The sequence below is a fragment of the Symphalangus syndactylus genome, chromosome 5 (genome assembly GCF_028878055.3).
Source record: "Symphalangus syndactylus isolate Jambi chromosome 5, NHGRI_mSymSyn1-v2.1_pri, whole genome shotgun sequence".
NCBI classification, from domain to species: Eukaryota; Metazoa; Chordata; class Mammalia; order Primates; family Hylobatidae; genus Symphalangus; species Symphalangus syndactylus.
In genome coordinates, this window is record NC_072427.2 from 28,668,887 (window position 1) to 28,684,087 (window position 15,201).

General features: G+C 37.3%; 1 protein-coding gene across 27 annotated transcripts in view; it reads left to right on the forward strand.

Annotated features, from left to right (window-relative positions):
* Nucleotides 1-15,201, forward strand: part of PEAK1 (pseudopodium enriched atypical kinase 1) — a 293,590-nt gene that overhangs the window by 213,197 nt on the left and 65,192 nt on the right. The window contains exon 6 of one of the 27 annotated variants that reach the window (XM_063638668.1): nucleotides 1,349-1,403. The exons of the other annotated variants lie outside the window; for them this stretch is intronic. The gene's annotated coding sequence lies outside the window, so the exon portion shown is untranslated. The remainder of the gene's footprint in view (nucleotides 1-1,348; nucleotides 1,404-15,201) is intronic. 27 annotated transcript variants of the gene reach the window in all.

Genomic DNA, 15,201 nt, shown 5'->3' on the forward strand with positions numbered 1-15,201 from the left:
ATAATATTACAGTCTATATAAGTATACCTTTCTTATAGCAATCTTGCACCCATATAAATGCTGTTTTCAATATGATACAAAAAGGTATTTCTCAAAAAGTGCAAGATTTTCATGCCTGCTAGCATTGCTGCATTGATGGCTCATGAACTTCATTTTCTTTTTTTTTATACTAGTCCTTAGGCTAGATTCATTTATCTTGCAATGGTGCTCAGTTAAAGCTACAGACCTCAAACTACAGTACATAGCAAGCAATTCAGCTTTTTCTTAAAGTGTAATGACTTTTCTCTGCTTCTTGGGAGCACCTCCAGCATCACTGGTGGCATTTCATATGGGTCCTGTGGTGTTATTTAAGGTTTACAGCATTGCACTAAAAATAAGCATGATGTGATAAATACACAAGAACCTCAAGAAATCACTTTTTACTATAATACACAATTTATTGGAGAGATGAACTGTTCATGTGGAGATGATTAGCATCACATGGCCTTTTAAGCAGATACAATATTTGAGCATACCTCAGTAGCAACAGAAGGTGGCTACAAAATTATTACAGTAGTATAGTATGTATTATAATATGTGGTTATTGATATACCTATGCAGTTATTTAATACTACATCTTTACATTTGTTTACATTTCTCTCATATTTAAGTTTTGATAAATTTTGACTTTTTATAATAGATTTGTATATACTCTATGATAGTAAATGATAAATATACTATCCATATATTTTATGTATTCGTGACGTACCTTTTTCATAATTTTTTTAATGTTTCTAGGTTACATGGTTTGTCTGTGAGTTTTATCAAATTGTCACAAATCACCATAAAATTTTCCAATATATTTATTGAAAAAATCCATATGTAAATTGAACTGCGCAGTTCAAACCCATGTTGTTCAAGGGTCAACTGTAGTCTGAAAATTGTCTTAGTCTACTTAGGTTATTATAAATCATTGCTTTCCTTTCAGTTTGTCAGAGTTCTTAGTTCTCTAACATGGTTTCTTTTAAATATTTGGGCTAGGAATTACACTTGGTTTTGATGTCTTGTTTTCCTGGGTTTTGTCTTATCTCAGAACACAAGACTCTTATAAAAACCTACTTCTATGCTAGATACTGTATCAAAATATTATTTAAGGTAGAAAAAAGGTAAAGGTAGAACCAAAAATTTAAAAATAACAGAAATCTACCAAAAATTATTAGACCAAAGTAACAGAAACTTTCAAAAGATTATTTAATCATTGCATAGAAACCTCTTGATGAATATGTTCTTGCTATTTTGGACTTTCAATTATGTCCAAATTGATTAAATTCTGTTTGGATAATATATAAATTTCACCTCTTGTTTTTAGGAAAGATCCCAAGGGAAGTAATAAAATGGCCTTTGTCATGAAGGAGGCTTTTCTGGTAACTACAAATTTTGTTGTTTTTGTCATTGGCTACACTTCCCTAAGCATTCTTTTGGGTGATATTCTAGTTTTAAGCAATATCTATTGCCATGCATCAGAAACAAGCACAAATGTCTCAAAATTCTGTCTTCCAAGCTGTTTTAGTCTGGGCATGGTGGCTCATGCCTGTAATCCCAGCACTATGGGAGGCCAAGGCAGGTGGATCACTTGAGCCCAGGAGTTTGAGACCAGCCTGGGAAATGTGACAAAACCCCGTCTGTACAAAAAAAAAAAAAATTAGCCAGGCATGGTGGCAGACACCTATAGTCCCAGCTACTCAGGAGGCTGAGGTGAGAGGATCACCTGACCCTGGGGAGGTCGAGGCTGCAAGTGAGCCATGATCACACCATTGCACTCCAGCCTGAGTGACAGAGTGAGACCCTGTCTGTAAATCAGTTAATTAATTAATTAAGTTGTCTTAGAAGGTTAAAGTATATTGTCTTTAATTTTTAAAGTATACCAAAAAATCACATTTTCTATTATAACCTCTCAGTTTCTCTAAAAGTAATCATATTTAGGCTATTATTCAGTAATGTTTCCCTCCAAGTTGATTATTTTTCCTACCATTTGCTATTATCTGGGGGAAAACACTAACATTTGTTAGTGCTTGCTGTGTACCAGTTAACATGCATGTCTCACAACACCCCTTTTTTCTCCAAAGCCCATGTTTTATGTATGCCTTGCTGTCTCCCTACCTAATCAGCTGCTCAGTTTTCTGTGCCTTCAACAAATAAGAAACCAGTGTTTCTCAGTAAATTTAGAGAGATTTGGGGAATTTCCTACTATTAGAATACATTTGAAGTTATGTTGATCCAAGATAGTATAAAATAGAAGAGTGATGAGTTTGAGGAGCTAAGAAAACTAATGACTTCTAAGATTTCTGTCACATTCAAAAAAGAGTACCTAGTAGGATTTTGAGACCTACCAATAGGTTATTATATACCTTTCTCTCCAATGCTAACAACATTTGAGGAAAATCAGAGCATGGCAGCCTGTCATGCAGGATTGCCATTTGCACTATTTTATTCCTTCAGCTAGCAGTGCTCAGGCTTTCACTGACTGACAGACAAATTGAGGAGGAAGGGAGTTGGATCAAGAGCCTCATTTGATCTGTCCTTCACCCATTGTCCATTTAACAAATGACCTTGATGAGTTTGTAAGATCTTCTCTTTAGTAGAAACACGATAGACCCAATATTTAGCTGGCTCTTGCTTACGAAGGTTAAACAGATTATACAGGGATAGCAAGGCTCACCAGCTGCTTAGCATGAAATATTGAGTGATCTGGAGGGAGACACAAGAGTGATGGCATTGCTACTGCAAATAATTGCAGAAGACACTTGTGAGTATTGCACAGTAAATCTGCACCTTCCGTGGGCACTCATTTGAGGGGAGGCTTCCTCAAGATGGAGCGTCGGCAACACATGTCTAATAGGTGCATTCATTTTAATATGCTCATTCATTGAATAGGCCTGATTAATTAGTACATGTCACCATCTGGTACTTAGCGAGACTATTCATTTTTAAAATGTTGAAATTGCAAGGAATGGTGCACACCAATTAAAATCCTTTTAACTGAATTGTTTTGGTATAAAGTATACATGTAGGAGGACTTCATTGGAATTCAGCATGCATCTCAGGTTACACACATCAGCCTGAAGTCAATTAGAACAAAAGAAGTCAAGAGAGGGGAAAATGAAAGAAGAGCTGTCCTTTTTCTGAATGTGTCTGCTCAGATATTATGCTTTCTCTCTGTTTTTCTATTCTTCCTCTCACTTGTCTTGATTGTCCTCCTACCTTTTATTTATTTTGGGTTCCTTTCTTTTTCTCTCACCTTCTATTTTTTATCTTTTGTTATTGTTCCCCACTTCCTCATCTTCTCCCCACCTCATCATTTTCCAGTCACTAGTTAAGACAGGAGAGTTGGGTTGATAACTTTAATGATACAGTAAAATTTTAGCTCTCTATGTTCCTTTGAAAGAATGAATTCTAGTTGGCCAAAGTTTCTGGGTAACTGTGGGTTTGAGCTCTTTAAGCATTAAAATATTTTTAGTTTGAATAATCATTTGGTGCTTATGTGACCTAAATTGTTTTTAAAATGCATACTAAGATTTAGGGTGCTTTTTTTCTCTGTCTTTATTTGTATAGTTTTCTATAAAGAGTAATTATTTTGTAATTAAATAAACTTATAGTAAATAAAATAAGCTGTATGAAAATCTTTCCAAAATACATTTCACATTTTAGTTGTTTTCTTCCCTTCTTAAACACAGAACACCGAACATAATTTAATATTTTCTTGCTATCTTGCTATAATTGGTGTCAACATCAATTACAGTGCTATTCTAAAATATGATGATGCCCTTAAGGGATATAGGGCTATTTGCCCACCTGGAAAAGCTTTTTCAGTTCTTAAGTTTGGTTCTTGTATTTTTCTTTCTCCCCCTTTGCTGTCAGATAGTCAGTTGTCACTTGCCACTTCTATCTGAATGCTGCTGTCTCCTTCTAAGTTATTTTGGTCTATGAAACCAGATAGCAGAGCATCATTTATTCATCTGTTCAAGAAACATACAGTGCCAAGACTGAATAAGATATATCTCCTGCACTCAAGGAGCTGAGACTAGTGGGGGTCGGGGAGTGGAGTAAGGTATGCAAAAGCCATATGATGGGAATTTGGGGAAGGGAGCAGTTAATTCTAAGAGGAGGATGCGAGACTTCACAGGGGAATTAAAATTTGACTGGAGGATCAAAAGAGCTATAGGATTTTTAACAATTGTTATATGAGTGGACATGGAGGAGATAATGGCTGCTTTAAAAAATGATAAGTCAGTAGCAGATCACAAAGAGCATTAAATTTTATTCTAAGGAGTTTAAATGTGTAATATACACAACTGAGAACAATTAATGGCTTTATGAAGAGTTAAAGTAGTAAGGAGCTGTATTTTAGAGGAATGGGGACACAAAATATACTATCTCAGTATTTCAGACAAAGAGCAATGAAAATCCAGGACTCAAGTTATAGCTAGATGGGTCAAAGGGAGAGGACAGATTAGGAAAGACAAAACCTGACAATTGATTGGATATAGCATGAGAAGGACCAGGAGGAGTCTAGAGTTGACCCAGTCTGAATGTCTGCCAATGTTTTGATACCATTTACTGTTACAGTACCTAGAAAAAGGTTGAGCATACTGTGTTTTGGTGGAAAGATGTAATTAGTTGTGTTTGGAAAGGTCTAGTAGGTAGCCGAAGTCTGGAGCTTCAGATGACAGAAGCAAGAGGTATAATTCTGGAATATAGGTTATAAAGTATATGTTATATGGCAAACTCTGGAAAGTTATTCCACCCTTAAATATTTGGGAATAGACAAGATCACAGAAGAGATGGCTAGAGAGTTATTTTATTTTATTTTATTTTATTTTGAGATAGAGTGTCACTCTGTCACCCAGGCTGGAGTGCAGTGGTGCAATCTCTGCTCAGTGCAACCTCTGACTTCCAGGTTCGAGCAATTCTCCCACCTCAGCTTCCCCAGTAGCTGGGATTACAAGCACACACCACTAGGCACAGCTAATTTTTGTATTTTTAGTAGAGACGGGGTTTCGCCATGTTGGCCAGGCTGGTCTCGAACTCCTGACCTCAAGTGAGCCACCACGCCTGGCCGACAGTCTTTTTAAAAGGGTAATTGCGGAAAGGACATTTGGGTACCTTTTTTAAAAGAGCGGTGGACACGTATCTCCACTCAAACAAATTAACATTAAAGTCTCATTTGGTTCATAGTAAAGTGGATGGGGATATACAAATAAGGCAGCCTGAGAGAGACAGCTATAATTCATTAAATTATAAGTACAGCATTCACCTTTATTTCTGTACAAACAAGATCAATAAAACTAATTTAAGCTGATCAAATTAAATTTGTATGTAAAATGAGTCATAAATGAAACTATAAAAGGTGCTTTCCTACTTTGTCTAGTTTTCAGCTGTATCCTGAATAGGTAATCTTGCCAGATAACTGTATCCATAGAGAAGAGGTGTTTCTTATTATATGTGAGAATTATTTTTGCTTCAGGTTATTAAAGATCTCTGACTCCAACTTCATTTGTCTCTTGTTAAATTTGTTTGAATAATTCAAAATGGTATTTTAACCCAAATTTGCATGTATATAATGTTTTGAATAGATTGGAAATTTGGGGAAAGACTTTAAAGGTACTGTTGCTACCCAACAGCATGTTCATTCTGTCAAATATATCTGTGTGTCTGTGCGTATACACCTTGATCTGTGTACAGAAAAAAGACACAGAAGAGTATATAGTCAGATTTGGGGGTTTCTTCATTTGCTTTTTGCATATTTTTATTTTCTGATTACATGTATAATATAAAGAATTTCTTTTCATTTAAAAAAAAAGATAAGGACCATTCGGCCTAGGGAGTTTGAGTAAGTTGTCTGTTTTTACATATCTTATTAGCAATGGCCTTGAGTGTTGTTCATTTGTGCCTCTGAGGGTTCTCCTAATTGGTGAGTTTTTACGATAGGAATGGAAATACTCCTAGTGCTTTGGCACCCACAAGGGCCAGGGGCCCAGCACCTCTTCCAGAATGGCTGGCATTCCACCTCTCACTTTCCATTGGGAGGTGTTTGGGCTCACTTTAGTAGTCCAGTGATAAAAACCACAGGTAGATATCTCACTGATGAGGAGAATTAAGACCCAGCATAGTTTTATTGGGGGATAGTTTAGTTTTTCCTCTGTCAGACTGTGGTCTCCTTATATGTTAATATCCAGTAACTCCCCAGAGTCTGAGCTTCTGCTGTTTTTTTGAGAACAGTCCTGTGGAAACCTATTGTCATGTGCTCATGCACATCTGGAGTTCTTGAATGCCCTGGTCACAGTTCCCATCCTTCATGGTCCATCACTGGCCTCATGACTTCAGTTACTAAACCCAAGTCTCATTTTTCTAACTTTATTCTGTAATAAAATAAAGCTAACTAAAGAATTGTCACTTTGCCTTTTTCATTTTCTCCCCCATCCACCTCAGCATCCTGCATCTTCTTTATTGCTCTCACTAAACCACTTGCAGTCAAGGTTTAGAGTCGGGTTTACATAAGTAAATAGTTATTAAAGATCTGGATATTTCTCAATGGGAAGAATTTTAAATCACACACTTTGTTTTAGAATATGTTTGTTATTTCCATTCGGACATCATCTGTCTCATGATTTTCTACAGTTAAAGTAGTGCAGTTGGTGCTAGCTTGATTGCCCACATTTCAGTATATCTCTGGGAAACTGATCCTGGGTTTTGATGTAGACAGACCTCAGGGTCATCTTTAGTCACTCTTATTATCCCACTGGTTGATAAAAATTATCAATTTAGCCTCTCACATCAGCCCCTGCTTATTAATTCCCACTGCCACTATATTAGTTTGGGGCCTTCTCTGGACTAGTATTATACTAGTTGAAACAACTACATTACCTTTCACCTTGCCTCCTGTCAATATATTCTTTCCATTTCCACCTGAATTCTTAAAGCACAATAGTATCACATTACCTTATTGCTCAGCAACTCCTTCCTGGTAGAATCTGACAGCATCTCTTGAAACTGATGCAAAACACAAGTCCAAGATGGAATGCTGAAGTTTCCTTGCAAGTCACTTGCTCAGAACTTGGAGTATGTTTTCCCTGTAGAAGCAATAAGTCTTAAATAGGTTTACAAGGCAGCTAAAACTTTCAGTTAAATCATCCGTGATAACTGAAGTCTAACCTAAGCATAGGTAACAGTGTTCCCATAGAAATAGCTTCCCAAGTGCCCAATTGGTATGTCAAGATGGGGTGTGGATATGTGTGGAGGGGATAAAAGGGATCATACCCCTTCCTGGCCTCTGCTGGATATAGAAATTTAATAAAAGGAGAAAAGAACTAATATTTATTAAGTGCTTACTATGAATCAGCCTTCGAGTTAGGCGCTTTATATATTTTATCTTAATTCATTTTCACAAGAGCTTTGTTGACGATAGTTATTATACTCCTTTAACAGATTCTTAGCAAATTAGTAATGTGAATAAGATCACAAGAGGAATGCTTACCTGACATAAGAGATTATTGTTTTTAAGCACTACTTTTCAAACTTTGGTAATTTATAGACCTCCTTTTAACTGAAAAAAATAGCTATGCTCTCTCAGTGTTGACGTACATTATTATAATTTTACTTAAATACAAAAAACATAAAGTTAGGTATAAATTCTTTATGCTTATATTTGTCATTTAGCTATAAAACAAATTTGAAAGTTAAGTACAAAACAACCCTGCAAAACTAATGAAATGCAAATTAACAACAATTTAATATAATAGATGAAGTTTTGCTGAAACTAAATTGCTGCTTACTATGTAGGTAAGGAGCTGCCAGCCACCCTAGTTCTTTGCAGTTTTCATTACCATTGGCTGTCTTATGCCACATTTCTTTCTAGGGTATTGAAAATTCAAGATTGGTACAATACACAGTGGCTGCACTCTTATGTCATTTTGGTCTTTACTTGGTAGAACTGTATCATCTATATGTTAAGTGAGCCTTTCTTTTCTCATTATTTCTTACAGTTAAAGTAGTGTGCTTGGTGCCAGCTCAAATTAGAAACAGAAAGGTATTTGGAGTCCTGGAAATTATATTGCTGTGCTTAGTTAATATGGCCATTGCAATGATCCTGCCTGTGTTTACATTAGTTTATTTTAGATGTAAGCTTTACTTTCAGTTTAATATTCAGCTCTTTTGGAGAACTCATAGACCCTTGAAAACACATCCAGGATTCCAGTGTGAGAAGTATTCTTTGACTGCATTTTAAGTTATGTATTTACAACCATTATGAAAATAATTCCAACTTATTTATTAGAACAGGTCCAAATATCTGCACTAGGAAAGACCAGTTTATTATGGTATTTCCTCAAAAGCAATAAATCTATACTTCTTCAAAGTATTGTGTAATTCAGACTTTCATTAATTTAGAAGTACTTTTTCCCTTTAAAAGTCTAAATTATAAATGTTTTACAGTATGTATTGTTCACTCTTTTCTATAGCTGGGAAAGGTAAAATTTCTTTTAATTGGAAAAATAATGCCTCCTGCCAAACGTAAAGTAACACAAGACAATAAAGCCTCCAAAAATGAGTGAAGAGTGGTAGCAAATGACATTGCTCACTCTGATTATGTGGCTATAAACATTCAAGCGGGATTTTTCTTAGAATCATTAACTATTTTCATATTTCTCCTTCCTTCCCAATTTCCTTTTTCCCCGCCTTCTCTTATTTGAATTTTGCTCTGCCGTTATTTCATCTCTTTCTTATTCCCTGTCTTCTCACATCTCAATCAGCTGTGACTCCCTAATTTAGCCTGCAGTCCAGCTTTCTTCACTTGGCAGTTGGCTCTGAGGTTGAGGGCAATGGAGAGGAGGAACAGAGCAAGGTGACTGATAGCAACATCTCACCGACTCACTCTCAACCAGCCACTTCAGTGGCCCCTCCAAATCAGAGTGGTTCCTGACTTGGAGAGCTGAATGAAAGGTCATGCTTAATTTGCCTTGTAATATTACTTCCTCAACACTCTGAAACACAAAAAACACAACTTTGAGACAGCCTGCTAGCTAAGTTTATGCCTGTTTGTTTTCCTCTGGCTTATTCTGCAGTGAGCACCTGGACTGACCTCTTAGAGCTGAGGAGGGGAAGGTGTGGGTGTGCCTACTTCGTATACTTCTTCATTCATGGTGGAATTCCACCATGGTGGACAGTGCTGCTGCTGCTGCTGCTTTGTGGACTGTCTTTCAGACACTGCCAAGTTTATGTTCAAAGCAGCCTCCAGATGCCATGAAGCTATACCATTTATGCATGCATACGTGCATGCATGCATTCATCCTGGCTCTGCCATTTACTAGCTATGTGACTTTGGGCAAGTCTCAGTTTCTTCATCAGTAAGTAGGGCAAATAATAGTATGTCTGTCATAGAGTTTTGTGAGAATTATGAGGTGTTTGTTTTGTTTTGTTTTTTTGAGATGAAGTCTCGCTCTGTTGCCTAGGCTGGAGTGCAGTGGCGTGATCTCGGCTCACTGCAACCTCCCCCTCCCGGGTTCAAGTGATTCTCCTGCCTCAGCTTTCTGAGTAGCTGGGACTACAGGCATGCACCACCACGCCTGGCTAATTTTTGTATTTTTAGTATGGACAGAGTTTCACCATGTTGGCCAGGCTGGTCTCAAACTCCTGACCTCAGGTGATCCACCCGCCTTGGCCTCCCAAAGTGTAGTGTTGGGATTGCAGGCTTGAGCCACCCCACCTGGCCAAATTATGAGTTTTTATGGGTAAAGTCCTGGTACTTAGTAGTAAATGTTAACTAGAATTATTCTTACTCAGCAATCATTTATTTAGTATCTAATGTATTCCAAACAATTCAAGAGATATAGAGATGAAAAACACTTAGACCTGCCTTCCGGGGATTTACATAATTACAAAACAATGTGGTATGATCGAGTTAGGCAAAACTTCATCACAGAGGTAAAATTTAAACTGCATCTTGAAGGATAAATAGGGTTTCAACAAATGGAACAGCATTAGAGGAAATACATTACAAGCAGAAGAAAAAGCTTGTGAATAAAATAAAACTATAAAAGACTATGGAGTCTTGGCTGTTATTAGATAATATTTTAACCTCTTCTCTGATGTATACCTTCTTAAATAGGGGTCTAAAGTGGTTTCAGGGAATGTTTTGGAACTTCTAATCTTATAACTAGTTATTACCAAGTTTATAATAATTATTAGTAGTGGTTAACTGATTCGTCAAAGAGTTTGAATTTAAAAATTAGCTGGAACTGAGCGGTGCTGCTTTGCAGGGCTGCATTTTTTGTTACATGATTCTTATCCTGAGATGACTACCATGTGACAGGAGCAGTGAATTGTTAGAAAAACTTGTGGTTAGAACAATTGGAACTGGATGGGCTTCTGGAGATTTCGTTAAGTTTCCAAAATTAAGCAGATTTTACTTTGGTTTCTTCTTTAAATAAGAGAACCTCATGTTCTTGTGATAGCAAGGAATGATAATTTTTTGTTTTTTGGTCAGATCTCAAGAAAGTCTCTTTTACTCATGGAATTTCCATTTGTGTACCAAATTTAAGCTGTGTTTTATCTTCTGCAAAACTTCTTCCTGCAGCTTTGCTTTCACTTCCTCTCTCCACCCTTTTAGTCATATACTGAAGGATTTGGCAGCTGGTTGAGGTGTCAGGTCAGCATTTTTCACTGTGGAAGAAGGAAAGGTTGGGAACAGTGACGTGGGTATGGTTGTCACATTTTCCTTTCCTTTTTTTTAAGTGACCCACATGTTCTTTAACAAAAGCCTAGTGAGAACCTTGACTTGTAAATTGTCCCCTAGCATCCTGGAGGTGGACTAATATGTGGGATGACATATAGGCAATAGATCCTTACTTAGAGTGTCCTTAAAAGCCCACGTACAGCAGTGAGGATTCTTGACTCTGCCTCCATGGCAATGTGACAGATTTTATGGAGAGATGATGGCCTTCGGGAGTCACAGAATTGGAGAAGGAGCTTAGCAGTTCATTCTCCATCCTCCTTTATTATTAACAGATTCTCTTTGGGTGCCTTTAGGAAATGCTGTATATATGGTGTTTAATCTCCCACCTACACACTTTCCTTTTCTTCACTAACAGAAATTGAATCCAGCTTGAGGAGCTCCAACTCTTTCTGCTGGCCAGTTTATTTCAAGATTGAAATCCATTGTGGATTTGTTTGTTGTTTTTTTGTATTTTTGTGGGGGTTTTTTTGGTATCAAATCTGCCTGAAACTGTTGGACTAGAAGCAAACTAATTATTGTCGTTGTATGGCAGTAGAGAGAATAAAAAACAGTAATAGGTTCTTAAAAAGCTGTCATGACTTGAAGTGAAATAGGCCACTCTTGAATAGCTTCATCTATAGCCTGAAGGGCTTTGGTCCTGAAAACTGTCAAATATGAAATAGGATTTTAGATCATGGAATCCTGGCTGCCTCCTAGGGGCAGCTTCAGCCATTAAACTCTCCCATAGACTATTTCATCTAGAAGATTCGCTTTGAGATTATAAGGAATGTGGAGGTAAATGAGCTTTTCTTATCAAACGTTCCATTTGGGTGCTCTGTATCAGACCTGTTCTGGAAAATAAATAGAAGACACCAGGATAGACTGTTTTATATCCTTGTGTAAGTGCCTCAGGAGACACATTTCTTATTTCTCAAGCATAACTTTGGAGACTGGAGTTTCCCGTTTGGGGAGCGTTGGTGTTGAGCAGGGAAAGCTGCTAGTTATTGATTGCCATTGAAGTCATTTCACAGAGGCTGTAAAACCCAAGGATTGCTCTTTGGACAGACCTGCATCTGGTACAGCTTCCCCCTCTATGAGACTGTTGTAGGTTAAAATAGTTTTGACAGTGTCTTTAAGTACACCTCTTTGTCTCCAAACATAATTAGTGTTTAAAGTGAAGCCCTTGTGGTTAACGTTTTGTGGCTTAGACAGCAGCTCCATCTGGTGCTTGCTAAAGGTGTTTGCTTGGTTCATGTCTCAGTTTTATACCAGATGAATACAGATGGACACAAACTTGTAAACGAATGTCATATGCAAGATGGGTTTCTAGTGCACACAGCACTGACATAAGCAAATGGTGTTCCTGGTGAGTCTCATTTGGCTATTCTGTTGATAAGTGATAGCTGCTAATCAACTTAACCATCTTTTGACTGAATTAACTTACTTTTACTCAAAGTGGGGAATTATTTTTACTATTATCTACTAGTCTTTGAAAAAGCAAATATATTGTACTACTTACAAAGAGAAAACTTAATCCCACTCTTATCAGAGTCTGTTTAACTTGGTTAACAAGATATTAAGCCAAGATACCTTATTCTTTTTTGTATTCAGTGCTGCATAGTGCTAAGTACACAGGGAATTTTTTAATTTAAATTCTTGGTGACTGACAGGAACTGCCCCCAAACTGTTAATAGAAGTTACTTCTGAATAATAAGTTTACATATGGTTTCTATTTTCTTTATGCTTTTCTGAGTTTCCACAGTGAGCATATACAACAAAAGAAAAAAATATCTACCAAAAAAGGTAAAAACAAAACATATTGTAGGTAGTCATAGCCTTGAGTCCCAGTTCTGGGTCTTTCTAATTTACTGTGTGTCCTTAGGAAACTCACTTTCTCTTCTAGGCTTCGATTCCTTTGTCCATAAAACACAATTGAATTAGAAACTGCACAGTTTTAACATTCTAAGTATTGTGATTCTTCCCTCTTTCCTGTTTTTTCAGCCTCTCACCCTGGCCTGTATCTTTCCCCAGTATTACCATTCAACATTATATAGGTCTTCCCATCTTAAAATAAGGAAATCCTTTCTGGACCCCCATCCTCCTAGCTCCTTCTTGCTTCTCCTTCCTGCCTACTCTTCTCCAAAAGTTATCTACCATTGCTCTATTATCTCACTCTTCAACTCACTGCAATCTGGTTTCCATCCCCACCACTGAACCAAATAGTTCATGCTAAGGTCACTGATGAGCTCACGTTGCCAAGTCCAATGGGCATGTATGTAAGTCCTCATTTTCCATTACCTCTCAGCAGCATTTGAAATAGTTATTGTCTTTCTCCTTCATGACATTTCCTCATCTGGCTTCTGTGTCATCACACCTTGGCTGTTAGTTTTCAGTCAGGGGAGAGGAATTAGCCCCTTCTCCCTGGTTCACCCACCAAGGCCAACTCCTCAGCTCACTATTTTCTTTTCAGCCTAAATATCTCTATACTAGTAATTCCTAAGCAGAGGAGAACCACAGAATTCTCATCCATGTTTCAGACTCCTAAATTCATATACTGTCTTGTACGCAGGGTGACAAAATATGGACTCATAATCTTCCCTTCAAAAGTTGCACCTCCTCCAATGTTGTCATCTCAATAAATGGCTCCACAATCATTTGATACATAAACCCAAAACCTCAATACCTTTTACTCTTCAAAATCCAGTCATTCCTGCATCTTTCTCTGCCTTCCCTGACACCACATCCTAATCCAGATCCTCATCAGATCTTAGTTTGCCTATGTCAGTCCTTTAAGCGTCCTGTCCTGTTCTTCCCCAGTCCATTTTCTACATAGCAGCAGAGCTGTCTTTTTAAAGTCAGGTTTATTGAGGGTAAATTTACATGTAGTAAAATTCACTTTTTTTAAGTGTGTGGTTCTATGAGTTGTTTGTTTGTTTGTTTTTCAAGGCAGAGTCTTGGACTGTGGTGCAGTGGCACAATGCAACCTCGGCTTACTGCAACCTCCGCCATCCAGGTTTAAGCAATTCTCATGCCTCAGCCTCCTGAGTAGCTAAGATTACAGGCGTACACCACCATGCCTGGCTAATTTTTGTATTTTTGGTAGAGACAGGATTTCACCATGTTTACCAGGCTAGTCTCAAACTCCTGGCCTCAAGTGATCCACCCACCTTGGCCTCCCACAGTGCTGGGATTACAGGCATGAGCCACCGCGCCCAGCTGCCCTGCCAGTTCTGTGAGTTTTGACAAACGTATGCAGTTGTGTAACCACTGCTACCTAACATTTAGATTGTTTCCAGCTTTGGCTGTAAACCTTTGTGTATTGGTTTTAGTGTAAACAAAAGTTTTTATTTATCTTGGGTAAATACCTAGGAGTGGGATTGCTGGGCTCCAAGATAAGTTTATGATTAACTCTATAAGAAACCGCAAAACATTTTCAGAACACCTGAACCATTTACATTCCCACCAGCAATATATGAGTTTCAATTGCTTCACATCCTCGCTAGCATCAGTTGTTTTTGTTTTAATTTTATTTAAACCATTCTAATAAATGTGTAGTGGTAGCACATTGTAGTTTTAATTTGCACTTCCATGTGGCTAATTATATTTACAATATTATAAATCTTATTTACTACAATATTGTAAATATTGTAAATCATATTTACAATTTTTATATTGTTTTAATGCAATCCATGTATCTTTGGCTGGGCACAGTGTCTCATGCCTGTAATCTCAACACTTTGGGGAGGCCGAGGCAGGTGGGTCCCTTGAGCCCAGGAGTTTGAGACCACCCTGGACAACATGGAGAAACCCCATCTCTATAAAAAAATAGAAAAATTAGCCAGGCATAGTGGCATTTGCCCACAGTCCCAGCTACCCCAGAGGCTGAGGGTGAGAGGCTTGATTGAGCCAGGAAGGTTGAGGCTGCAGTGAGCTATGATCATACCACTACACACCAGACTGGGTGACAGAGTGAGATCCTGTCTCAAAAAAAAAAAAAAATCAAAAATCATATATATTTGGTTAAGTGTCTGCTCAAATCTTTTACCTGTTTTTTATTGGGTTTTTCTTTTCTTTGAGTTTTGGAAGTTCTTTATATATTCCAGATACAAAGTCCTTTGTCAGATATGAATGTTTCACATAATTTCTCCTACTCTGGGGTTTATCTTCATTCTCTTGTCATTTTTTTTTGCAAATGTTTTTGATAAAATGCAAAATATAATTAGGTACAATATTTTATAACAGAGGTTTGCTAGTGAGAAGAATGAAATTCCATTTTGGGGAAGATAACATTTTGCTTGATGGGGGGTTCAAAATTAGTACTTCCTCTCATCAAAATTGATTACAAATGTTCATATATTAATGCATATCTGTAATGAAATTTTATGTATTTCATAATTTTATCTATTTTATAATTTTATGTATTATCTTTGAAAAATGTTATTTCACACAGCTGA